The following is a 13666-nucleotide window of genomic DNA, read 5'->3' as shown; positions in this document are numbered from 1 at the left end:
CTCATCTCCTCTCCCATTTGGGCCATCCTCCCAGCCCTGGTTTACTTGGGCAAAACACTGGCTTTCTTTGTAGAGCTGAGGAAAGGAACTCAGGAACACCCACTGTCCACAGGTCCACAGTGAACAATGGCTGCTGCTTTTTTAAAATGACAAAGTAAACAGATTCTGGGGAGGGGGGAGTCTGAGACTGCTACTCATCAGTGATTTTATCCAAGTCTCAAACAATGAAGGACTAGATGTTGGGTCACGCTAGATTTGCTGTTCATGCACTGGAAATAAAAGTCCAGCTTCCTTGCTTACAGTGTGACCTTGAGCAGGCTTTTTACTGTTACATGTCTGTATTTTCTCCTCTGCAAAGTGGCCAGTTGCAGCGCTGTTACGGTGATTATATAAAATGATGTATGTCAAACACTTAGCATCATGTCTGACACATGGTGAGACCTCGGTGAAGGGACTGGAAATCAACTCAGGTTCCCCAGACTCAAGACTGCATGGAATCACGGTCCTCTTTTCTGATGTAAAAGCAAGTAGTGAATGAAAAAACAAGGCCCAAACTGTAAAATGGTATCAAGCTCGTGAAATAAATGTCACCCAGCTCAGACAATGTCAGTCACCTCCACGTAGGACCAGAAACCAGCTTTCCGTATGTGCACCACATCTTACAAGAGAAGGTCACATTCTAAACAGGTTGATCTCATCCCACCATTAGTGAGTAAATTGATAAAATATTGAAAGGCTCATGCACCCATTTTTCTCTATTTTTGAAGACCTTTTTTAAAAAAGGAGGAGGGGCGACAGTGTATAAACATGAATAATTTAAAATTCTACAGAACAGTAGAATGGTGGCATTTGAAATAACCCAAAAGAGTAAAATCTCATTATTCTGAAGTTAATTTGAAATATGAGGTTATTCAGTTCTGATTCATGACTCCTCTTGGACGAGCACTTTGAAATAGTCCTCAGGTTGCTCATTCTTGCTTTCCTTAGTTTACACATCTAATAAAATGCAATATTCTAGCTTTCTTATGATCTGCTTATATTTGTCAAATATATCTTTCTTTTGAAATTATTACATAATTTGGAATCTTCAATAACTTGGAGATTTCAGGTGTGCTCCTTGCCTACCCCACCCCAGGCACACACCTAATTAATTTTAAATTGAGATTTTACTATGCTAACAGTCTTTAGTGTGACAAATTAGCATGCCTCTATCTTATAGAGGTATTGGTGAAGATTAGTTAATGAGTCATATATTTCAGATGCCTAAGTCACTCCCAGGGAGTAAATGGGTGTTTGGGAAGCATATTAGTCACCATTTTCAGGACTCTAAAGATCATTTAGTGCGTTGCTGCTGCACCAGTGGCCACAAAGAGTTAACATACTCTTTCAGTAGCTTATCTGAGTGCCGGAAGGACTGAGAAAAGAGGTACCACGTGAAAAGCAAGCATAGCAGCAGACCTGTCGTATACTCAAGGCTGTGACCAGGACTTTTCTAATTCCATGACACATCTGAGCCAGTCTAACAGTTTCCATCACTTTAATAAGCCTGGTTTCCCTTGGTCCCTGTGGCTCAGGCTGTGAGGATCTGTATCCGTGGGAAGATTGAACCCATTAGCCTGTTCTTGACAGGCTGCCTTTTTGTTAAAGCAAACAGTCCCTAGAGACCCCAGTGGAAGCAAGATGGGAAGGCTGCCCTTGTGAGTTACAGATAATACACCAAGGCCCAGAAATGTCAAGTGACTCACCCAAGGTCACACAGCAGCTTGAACATGCCAGAGCTGAGATTCAAAGAGCTTTGTGTACTGGCCTTTTCCATGCCCTGTGTCCCTCAGGGGAAGGGACCAACTCCTCAGATTGGTCCAACATTCCCCATCTTGGGGAGGGCCACCCACAGCAGCATACTCTGTGAACATATCTTTGTGGGCAGTTCTGGGTCACTTGGACTCGCAAGTCCACGTTCAAATTGTATTGCTCTGTGTATTTGTGTAAAAACGAATGCCCCACATCACGTCTTCTCACTGGGAGGTGGGGAGACCGGTGGGGACAAAGCTTGAGACAAAGCTGGGCCAAAAATCAACAAAAAAGGCTGTGGAGGCAATGCTGCCATCTAGTGAGACATGTTTTAGCTCATCTGAGAGACAGACTGAACAGGCCTAATACTGGGACTCTCATCATGAATTATACTGATTTCCTAAGATTAATAAATGGCAGCAGGGCCCTTTCCATGTTAATAGTATGGTCTTTATTGAACAGAGTAAGTAGATGTTTAAATTCTATGTCCTAACACATATGCTTTCTTATTTTTTTATTATTTATTTATTTTTGGCTGTGCTGGGTCTTAGTGCTTTGTGTGGGCTTTCTCTAGTTGTGGTGAAAGGAGGCTACTCTTCACTGCAGTGCTCGGGTTTGTCATCGCAGTGGCTTCTCTCGTGTTTGGACCACATGCTCTAGGCACATGGCCTCAGTAGTTGTAGCTGGTGCGCTCTAGAGCGCGGGCTTAGTAGCCGTGGCACATGGGTTTAGTTGCTTCGTGGCATGTGGGATCTTCCCAGACCAGGGATCAAACTTGTGTCCCCTGCATTGGCAGGCAGATTCTTAACCACTGGACCATCAGGAAAGCCCCCTAACACGTATGCTTTAGAAAGGGCTCTGTTGGCTGAGATCTCCAGTGAAGATGGAACTCGGTTTGGGGTAGTGGATGGGGCACCCAGGTCTGCCTGTAAAGTCTGGCTCACCTGCTTATGTGCTGAGTAACATTTTGCCACACAAAATATCAATATCCACTTTTATATCTCTCTCCTAAGATTGTTCTAAGGATTAGGTTCACTTATTCTGAATTTGTTTTTAGTTCTAAGCACTGGATTAATGAAATTTTACACACAGACACACACACACACACTTGCAAAATGAGATCCCATACTGAGAGATTCTATAAAATCGACCTGTACTGACTACTCCTAGAGAATGACTCGCTGCCTTCCTGCAGCCCAATGACACACTTAAAGGCAAGGTAGATATACCTGGGGGCTTCTCTGTTGACTCAGATGGTAAAGAATCTGCCTGCAACATGGGTGACCCAGGTTCAGCCCCTGGGTTGGGAAGATCCCCTGGAGAAGGGCATGGCTGCCCACCCCAGTATTCTTGCCTGGAGAATTCCATGGACAGAAGAGACTGTCAGGTTGCAGTCCATGGGGTTGCAAAGGGTTGGACATGACTGAGCAGCTAAAACACACACACACACACTCACATATACATACTCACACACACACACACACACACACACACACACACAGATATACCTGGAACAACACACACGCTGCTGCTGCTAAGTCACTTCAGTCGTGTCCGACTCTGTGTGACCCCATAGACGGCAGCCCACTAGGCTCCCCCGTCCCTGGGATTCTCCAGGCAAGAACACTGGAGTGGGTTGCCATTTCCTTCTCCAATGCATGAAAGTGAAAAGTGAAAGGGAAGTCACTCAGTCGTGTCCGACTCTTTGCGACGCCATGGACTGCAGCCTACCAGACTCCTCCATCCATGGGATTTTCCAGGCAAGAGTCCTGGAGTGGGGTGCCATTGCCTTCTCCAGGAACAACACACAAAAGCCTGGAAAAAAGTGATGGAATTGGTGAATTCAGAAATCTGAGGCAGTCCTGTATCTGAGGTCAGTTTCCAGCTGTCATAGCATGACAGTTATCTTGAACATGGCTATTTCCCAGGGCTCACTCTGTAGCTTCAAGATGTATCAGAACCTATTTCAGCTAAGATTGTGTATTGGAGTTTTTGTTGACAACAACAGTTGTTTTGTTTTCCTCTAAGGACAGATTATATTTTCCATCTAAATAGCTTTTTTGATAGAATGCTTCAATGGTGTAGGTGCTTTGAGGGATTAATCGCTGCTGTTCATTAGGTGGCTCATTCCCTCCAGACACTTCAAAATCCAGGGCTGAGTCACAGTTTATAAAACTGGCCATTTAGCAGCAGCAACCATGCTGTTGAGCCCTTAGGAGGTAAGAGAGGGACAGAGAGCAGAGGAATGAAAATTCTTGTTCACACATAATGAGTAGAAAAGATGAGGGTAGCTGGTGCTTCATGGAAAAAATGAGGAGCAGGAGGCTCTGGCCTCTAACAGGGGTGGTTTGGAAGCTTTACTAGTTTAGAAAAAGGGCTCCAGATCCATTTATTATTGAGGAAGAGATACACTGATTTGTTGCTGAGCGTGTAGCTGGATGGCTTAAAATGGGCCATAAGTGTTTCAGCCATTGAAATGGCTTTTGCTTTGGAAACGGTGGAGATGGTAGAGTGCAAAGAGCCACAAATTTTAATTCCATCCCCACTTCTACCACTTACTTCATTAAAAAAGAAAAAAAAAAAATCTTTTGGCTGTGACACATAGCCTGTGGGATCTTAGTTCCCCAACCAGGAATTGAACCTGAGCTCCCTGCAGTTGGGCTTCCCTAATGGTTCAGATGGTAAAGAATCTGCCTGCAATGTAGGAGACCTAGGCTTGATCCCTGAGTCTGGAAAATCCCTTGGAGAAGGGAATGGCAACAACTCCAGTATTCTTGCCTGGAGAATTCCATGGACAGAGGAGCCTGGTGGGTTACAGTCCATGGGATCACAAAGAGTCGGGCACAGCTGATCGATCAACATTTTCACTTTCCCCTGCTATTGGTAGTGCGGAGGTTTAACTGCTGGATCACCCGGGAAGTCTTCCCACACACTTCATGACTGTGGGTGGTTTCTCTATTTGCAAAGAGGAAACTGGAGCTCCCCCTGCCCCCCATCCTGCTCTCAGCTTTGTCAGCCTGTGAACAGACAGCTGAGCTTTTAACATTTTGTATTCTCCAACTGGGGTGCTCAGCCATTTCTAGTATCATTTCTCTCCAAAGTTACCAAGTTCATTGTCTCTCAACTTGACAGCTGTGTGTGCATCTCAATGATCTAGAGTTTCATAGTGATAAGAATAATAATCACAGCTGACAGTACTGAGTTCTCACCACACGCCAGGCACTGTGCTCGCTGCGTTGTGTGTTTTCACTCAGGCTTCACAACAGTCCTCTGGAGTAAGGAGATCATTACGCCCATTTTAAAGATGAGAAAACTGAGGTACAATTTAATGTGAATAGACACCACCTGCATGGAGGAAGCCCACATTTCTGAATGCTGAAAAATTTAGTCAACAAGTATTTTAGTCAGTGTGTAGTTATTTGTTGAAATAAGTTTGGTAAATTGCATTTCTATAAGTTCATAATAACAAGTTTTATATTAATAATAAGCTTGAGGGAATTCTGTTTTTTTTTTTTTTTTCTGACTTTAATATTAAGCAAGTTCTATTCTGATGATTCTCCTTATTTAGTTACTAATCCCCAGTCTTCATTCTCCTTACCTTGCCCACGTGTCCCTTCTCTCTTTTTCCTTCTTCCATTTTTATTTTAAATCACACAATCATCCTCTTGAGAGTTCTAAGACTTAATTATATAGGTTATAAATTATTCGTATGTTTCCCCTCATTCTACCCCGTAATCTTATTTTATTATGGTTTATTTGCATCTCTGAGAATGGGTGGGCAAAGGAAATAGAAGGATTTGCAATGAAAATTGGTCAATTCTATATCACTTGTTAGCAACTCACAGAAAATATTTGTCAGAAAAGGTAATGGAAACTAAAATACAGTAATTAAAGAGGAAGTCACAAATTTAAAAATCACAAACATTTCAACCTCTTGAAAGTAGTTGCTAACGTCTAACTGTATAATAGGCTCAGTGGTAAATGGCATAATGCAGCATTTGAGGTTAATGGGTATAAATGTATTAATTACAGTAACTAGTCATTAAATGTTTTATAAGGTATGTATTTTCCTGGGTGGATGCGGAGTGGGAGGAACTGATTCTTGCAGAGCACAGGTCTTCTGGCTCTGGTTCCATGTCTTCTCCATGGTACCATTCTGTCTTGTCAGTACATAGATATGAAAAGCAGCATCACTATGTTATAATCACATACATTTATTCATCCATTCAGCAAAAAGATAATATTTTAAAATATTTATTTTTAAATATTTTTAAAAATAAAATTTAAAACAATAATATTTAATATTTTTAAATATTAAAAAAATTTAAAATAATATTTATTTATTTCTATTTTTATTTTCGGGTGTGCTGGGTCCTCATTGTTGTGTGGGCTTCTCTCTAGTTGCATTGAGCAGGGGCTATTCTCTAGCTGCGATGTTCAGGCTTGTCATGGTGGTGGCTTCTCTTGCTGTGGAGCACAGGCTCTGGGCACGCCAGCTTCAGTCACTGTGACATGTGGACTCAGTGGCTGTGGTGCCCAGGCTCTAGAGCCCAGGCTCGATAGTTGTGGCTCATGGGCTTACTTGCTGCAAGGCATGTGGGATCTTCCCAGATCAGGGATTGAACCCATGTCTCCTGCACAGTAGGCAGATTCTCTACCACTGATCTACCATGGAGGCCCCCCAGCAAACATTTTTTGAGGCACACATCTTACCATACTACTTCCTGGGAGTACAAAGCACAGTATTTTAGACAGCTAAATTACGGCTTTGCCTGTTAGCAGTGTTACTTGGTGTAGAAGGTCGGTGAGGCATGATGTGCTGTTCTAAGTGGCTCTCCTTGACCTGCGTGTGTGTGTGTGTGTGTTGGGGGTGTTGGGGGGTGTAGACAGTTGTGTTCTTACATTGGCACTGAGTGACTTCCTGTGTCCCTGATGATAGGCAGGCTCTATGACCCTGACAACGGGTGGTGGGCTCAGGGGGCTCCTGACGCCCAGCTGGGGTTGCAACTATGAGGAAACTAGACCCTGACCACCCACAATGCAGAAGAATCTTGCCCTCCCCCCCCCATCACCGACCCTGATCTCAGTGTCCATAAACACTACAAGGGTCACAAGGATCCCACTAACTAGATTTGCAACTGGTGTTGGCATTGTTTCCTCCTTTAAACAACCTCCTTTTTAACGCCATCCATTGATAAGATAAGTGATGAGTAACTTCATCAGCTTAACCTATGACAGAGATCACTAATCATCTTGTCACTCCCTGATCCTAGGAGGAGAAAGACAGTTCTGTCGAAGAATAGATTTAAGTCAGTATTTCCTTTCATTCAGTGTTTTGAGACACTCACAACATGCCAGGTGTCAGGGGCTGAAAAGTACGGATGAGTGAGGCGTAGCTCCCTGTACTTCCCAGTGAGACATAGTCTGACGTAGGTCAGACTGGGGTCAGTGCCAGGGCAGAAGCACAGACGCCATGCTGCAGGAAAGCAGGGGGAGCCAGGCAGGAGTCCATCCGGGAATCTGGAAAAATGCATCTTCATATTGGTTACTTACATAGCTATGAATTAGATGAACTGTTTATTTAACTGAACAGTAATCCAGAAATAAAGAGTAAATGCTGTATTATTGGAGGAAGTAGAGGTATATTATCCCGCCTAGCTCTTGATTCCACTTTTAAAAATATCTCTCTGCTTCCCTGTGTGCGTGTATTAGTAGCAGGTGGGGCTGCCCTGACAGCTTCCCGGAGTGTGACCGGGTGTTGCTGGGCAGGTGGGGTAGGAGCGGAAAGCACCGGAGATCAAGTGCAACTCTCTCTTTTCCCCTTCATCCAGTTCACCCAGCCTCTGGTCATTCATCCCAGAGATGTTGAGTCCTGGGCTCCTGTTAGCAACTTTGGTCTAATATGTATTTATATTTTTGAGGCTCGAATAGGTCATTTTGAATCCTCGAGTTAAAAGATCCTCTGGTTCCATGCCTCCCACTTCAGACACTGAGCAGCAGAGCTGTTTCCTGTCTTCCTAGTCTTTCATGGCTCGTCTGTATGAGAACAAAGGTGTGGCGTGGAAACTCTTAAGACTGAGATGTTCAATCTTGCAGGACAAAGGCCCCTGATATGAAAATTTTAGTATTTTTATCAAAGTATTGAAAACACACTTTCTGAGAAGATCTACCCAATAACTTTCTGTGTGTGTGCACACGTGTTCCGTCTGTCCAACTCTTTGCCACCTATGGATTGTACCCTGTCAGGCAACTCGGTCTATGGGATTTCCCAGGCAAGGATACTGGAGTGGGTTACCATTTCCTTCTCCAGGGGATCTTCCTGACCCAGGGATTGAACCCAAGTTTCCTGAGTTTCTGTATTGCAGGTGAATTCTTTACAGTAGCCACCAGGGAAGCCCTAGTAACTTTCTGAATCGATAAAGGCTGGAAGAATAGAAAAATAGCTCACACTAAAAATGTTTTTCCTTGAAAAATAACACTAAAGTGACTATTAGAATCATGTACTTTCATTTACTGAAGAAAAAATGGCTCCTTTAAATGCCTAGTCACATAAATGTCACAGTCCTGATTTGCCCAGATTTGCTCTTTTTTTTCTCTTGCCTTGCACATATGATGCTGTTAGCATTTATCGCCATGTTTGGAAACTGCCAAGATAATGACTGTGTTAATTAATCTGGTCCCATGTATTTTCACCATCAACAGCAGCATGACTGAGTGGGCCCCTCATCCCTTCCACATCTGTCTCCCGCCTTCCCTGGGGAGGAGCAAGTCTGAGTCATTGTGGGAAGATGGCTCCTGGGCTGTTCTTCGTGGGGACAGGCATACCAGCCCTCCTCACAAGTACCTTTCGTCACCATTAGGCATCTAACCTTTCAGATTCATCTGTCCAGAATTATATTTCTGTTAAGAATGCTGCTCTCAGTCTGTGCTTAATCTAGGAGGGCAGATAGCCAGTCAGTGGGTTGATTCTGAATCTTGGACCTGCCCACAGAAAAGCTACTGTGGGGTGTGAAGTGTGCTCCTGTCTCTGTAAGGTGACTTGGAACAGTGAGCTTTGGACCCTCCTGAGTGAGACTTCCAGTCAGCAACAAAGCCTATTTCAAGCGATGTCATTCCCTCTCAGATGGGGGAGGATTTCAGTTACATCTAGTGCTTAATAATTCAAGAGTTCATACTGTCTTCTCTTAAAAAGCTCATCTTCATGTATGCACATGCACATGTCCACACAAGCACACAACTCTCCTGGCAGAACTGAAATAAGGTATAATTTATCTACCTTTACTACTTGAATTGACTGACAAAGAACTGTAGCTTATATTACATCAACATTAAAAATGAAATATTTCAAGCTCCTTGTACAAAACCATGTTTATCTGTTGAAGTGATATTTGAATTCCTTAAGTATCTGAAGCAGTACATTGTGTTTTGGAAGAATGCTAAATTACTTACAATGTTTACAGGATCTTGGTTTCCCAACCAGGGATCAAACCCACGCCCTCTGCAGTGGAAGCCTGGTGTCTCAACCACTGGACCACCAGGGAACTCCCTTTACTAGTTTTTTAAATCAAAGCTATACATGCTCGTAAGTTAAAGAGTTAAATCATTTGACAAGCTTGATATGAAAGACACGTCCATGTAGTGGGCATCTCCTGCTTCTAGAGGTCCATTAATATTTCTTTCCATAGCATATCATTTCTATGTTCCTACTAGACTGATTTAGTTTTAGATTACCTATTACAGTAACTCTCAACATGTTCTCTGTGGACCATTTGAGTCCCAAGATCCTTTTGTTGGGTCTGTGAGTTCAAAACTACTCTTATGTACTATTCAGACATCCTTTGCCTTTTTTTACTGCGTGGATATTTGCTCTGATGGTGCAAAGGCAGTGATGGGTGAAACTGCTGGCGTGTCTACATGAATCAAGACAGTGGTACCAACCGTACCTCTAGTCACCATATTATTCATCATCATGCATGTGGAGTTTTTTTAAAAAGTGCATTTTCACTTAAGAATGTCTGTGATGAAGCAATAAAAATGATGAATGTTATTAAACCTAGAAATATGTGTTGAAATGTGAAGTATTTCAGAGACGTTCAATGGTTGTCTTGGGGAAAAGCACTTATGGGGTTGTCTGAGTTGCAAGCTACTGGCCTTCTCCTCCCTACCACTCCCTGGTGGAATACATTTTTATATACTTGAAAGAATAATGAGTATTTGGCAGACATTTTCTCAAACATGAATGCAAAAGCTTGCTACTTAAGAGGAAAACAGCTGATGGGGTTGGTTTACCAATGGTAAAATTTGAGCTTTCAGTTGAAGTCTCAACTTTTGGAAAACTTGATTTTGCCACCATGGCAAAGTTTCTCAACACTTAAAGACTTTTCTGATAAAATTAGTGGGGATATTAATAAAGGTGACTTTTAAAATATTGTATAATGCAATGTGTCAACATCTGGAAGATATATATAATTCAGTAAACCAATGGTTTCCAAATGACCAATGCATTATGTTATAAAATCTTGTAACATAATATCCATTCAAAGTGAAAGATAGCCTAATGGATATTAGTTTTTCAAAAATTAGTTTTTTAAAAATTACTGAATATTTATTAATGTGAATTCAGATTGCTCATTTCAATGAACCTTTAAGAAACCACCATTTGTCAATTTTTAGTGTAATATCAAAGAAGAATGTCCACAATTATCTGAAAAGTTTATTAAAATAGTCCTCCATTTACTAACCATATATCTGTATGAGGTTGGATTTTCTTCCTGTGTTTAACTGAAACAACATCAGTTCAGTTCAGTTCAGCTGCTCAGTTGTGTCCGACTCTTTGTGATCCCATGAATCACAGCGCACCAGGCCTCCCTGTCCATCACCAACTCCCAGAGTTCACTCAGACTCACGTCCATCGAGTCAGTGATGCCATCCAGCCATCTCATCCTCTGTCGTCCCCTTCTCCTCCTGCCCACAATCCCTCCCAGCATCAGAGTCTTTTCCAATGAGTCAACTCTTCACATGAGGTGGCCAAAGTACTGGAGTTTCAGCTTTAGCATCATTCCTTCCAAAGAAATCCCAGGGCTGATCTCCTTCAGAATGGACTGGTTGGATCTCCTTGCAGTCCAAGGGACTCTCAGGGGTCTTCTCCAACACCACAGTTCAAAAGCATCAATTCTTCGGTGCTCAGCCTTCTTCACAGTCCAACTCTCACATCCATACGTGACCACAGGAAAAACCATAGCCTTGACTAGACAGACCTTTGTTGGCAAATTGGTCATAACTTTTCTTCCAAGGAGTAAGCATCTTTTAATTTCATGGCTGCAATCACCATCTGCAGTGATTTTGGAGCCCTCAAAAATAAAGTCTGACACTGTTTCCACTGTTTCCTAATTTATTTCCCATGAAGTGATGGGACCAGATGCCATGATCTTTGTTTTCTGAATGTTGAGCTTTAAGCCAACTTTTTCACTCTCCACTTTCACTTTCATCAAGAGGCTTTTGAGTTCCTCTTCACTTTCTGCCATAAGGGTGGTGTCATCTGCATATCTGAGGTTATTGATATTTCCCCCAGCAATCTTGATTCCAGCTTGTGCTTCTTCCAGCCCAGCGTTTCTCATGATGTACTCTGCATATAAGTTAAATAAGCAGGGTGACAATATACAGCCTTGACGTACTCCTTTTCCTATTTGGGACCAGTCTGTTTTTCCATGTCCAGTTCTAACTGTTGCTTCCTGACCTGCATATAGCCCAGACATAATCCACATAACCAAAACAACATAAACTAGGTATTAGGTTTATGAAAATGTAAGACAGTATCAATCTTCTCATTACATTTTTTAACTTGGGAAAATAAATGTATTTCATAAAATATATTATTTATGCCAACATATAATTAGCTTATTTTTATTTAATATATATATATTTAAAGTTTTAGTTTAATTTCTAAAATAGTGAATATTGATAGATTTAAGGGAGAGCAACCTGTCCAGACTGTGCAGGTCATGAATTTGGAAAAGAAGTCTTGAGGATTATGTAATAATCATTTTAGCTAATACGTTTGATTGTTTTAAGGACAGAGTTATAGAATACAGAGGATAGCTTGGGGTTGAATTAATGATAAATACATGGAAAACTAAGCAAATTGAAAAACAGAAATATTATACAATAAAGCTCTTTTTAAGAAGGATCTTTTTACGATCCTTAATCATTTTAAGATTGTGAAGTTTTCCTGAAACTGACAAGTTTGAGAATCACTGACCAATTGCTTAACCACTGAGGAACATGAGGATTTAATTTTCTTTCACCACCACCCACCCCATTCCTACACCACAGATATGCTTATTTCTTGCCTTCCCATTGCTCCAACAATTTTGATTTGATTACTATGATCATATAAAGGCTATAGAAAGGTATTGCTGTTACATTAAAAGGGTATTTGCAGTTGATCCATTTAACTGTGGTCCTTTTCCTTTAAGTATACAAGAGGAGTAAATTTTGATATTTTGGCTTTGAACTATCTCTATTCTTTCTTGACATTTAATCATTTTTGGCTAGAAGAGACCAAGTGGCTCAGTGGTAAAGAAACCACCTGCCAATTCAGGAGACCTGGGTTCGATCCTTAAGTCAGGAAGATTCCCTGAAGAAGGAAATGGCAACCCACTCTAGTATTCTTGCCTGGGAAATCCCATTGACAGAGAAGCCTGGTGGGCTACAGTCCATGAGGCCACAAAAGAGTCATGCAACTAAACAAGAGTTCTAGATTGCAAGTCAGTTTCCCTCAGAATCGTAAAGGTATTTCTCTAGTGACTTTTTAAGCATTCAGTGTTTATGCTGAAAATCTGAATCTTGATCATTTATACACAACATTTCTCATCTCTGTCTCTGCCTTTCTCTTAAGGAGTCTTTTATCCCTAATGTGAAATTTCGGAGATGTCTTTTGGTGTGGATCTATTGTTATCCATTGTTCTTGCACTTCATGGGCCCTTCTATCTACAATCTCATGTTAGCCTATTCTAGGAAACTTTATTTCTTTGAAAATTTTCTTACCCTCCATTTCCCTTGTTTATTCTTTCTGGAGCTCCTATTATTAGGTCTTAAGGTCTGGTTTAAAAAAATTATCTTTGCTTTTCTATCTGCCAAACACTTTTTTTCATTTTCCCATATTTTCTGGAAGATTTCTTCAATTTTATCTATTAACCATTTTATTAAGATTTTCATTTTTGCTATTATATTTTTAATTTCCAAGAGCTTCTTTTTGTTGTTATTGTTCTTCTCCAAATTTTCCTTTTTTAAATGGCATTCCATTCTTGCTTTGCTATTGTTAAGTCGCTTCAGTCGTGTCCGACTCTGTGCGACCCCATAGATGGTAGCCTACTAGGCTCCTCTATTCCTAGGATTCTCCAGGCAAGAGTACTAGAGTGGGTTGCCATTGCCTTCTCCAATGCATGAAAGTGAAAAGTGAAAGTGAAGTCACTCAGTCGTGTCCAACTCTTAGCGACCCCATGGACTGCAGCCTACCAGGCCCCTCCATCCATGGGATTTTCCAGGCAAGAGTACTGGAGTGGGTTGCCATTGCCTGCTTTATGGATATAATATTTTCATTCATCTCTCTGAGAATATTATTGAAAGTGGGTTTTGTTTTGTTCTCTTTTAGTTTTATTTCCTCTGTAGTCTCTCTTTCCTTAAGATGGTTTTCTTTTTCTCTTTTGTCTTAGATGCTTTCTTCAAATATTTGGTGCTCCTTGGCTAACTGACCATGTTTATGAAGGAGGCATAAAATAGGTGAATGGGGGAGCGTGGAAGGGGACTGAGTCTGGTCTTATCTGTGCAATGACCTAAAGGAAACATTAAAATTTTTTTCTTTAGTTCTTTTCTC

At 41.5% G+C, this 13666-nt stretch overlaps 1 protein-coding gene across 1 annotated transcript in view; it reads left to right on the top strand.

Annotated features, from left to right (window-relative positions):
* Positions 1-13666, top strand: part of KIF26B (kinesin family member 26B) — a 510788-nt gene that overhangs the window by 203621 nt on the left and 293501 nt on the right. The gene's annotated exons all lie outside the window — the stretch shown is intronic.

Source organism: Bubalus kerabau, chromosome 5, assembly GCF_029407905.1.
Source record: "Bubalus kerabau isolate K-KA32 ecotype Philippines breed swamp buffalo chromosome 5, PCC_UOA_SB_1v2, whole genome shotgun sequence".
NCBI classification, from domain to species: Eukaryota; Metazoa; Chordata; class Mammalia; order Artiodactyla; family Bovidae; genus Bubalus; species Bubalus kerabau.
Note: the sequence above shows the minus strand (reverse complement) of the source record. Positions and strands in the feature narration are given on the sequence as shown.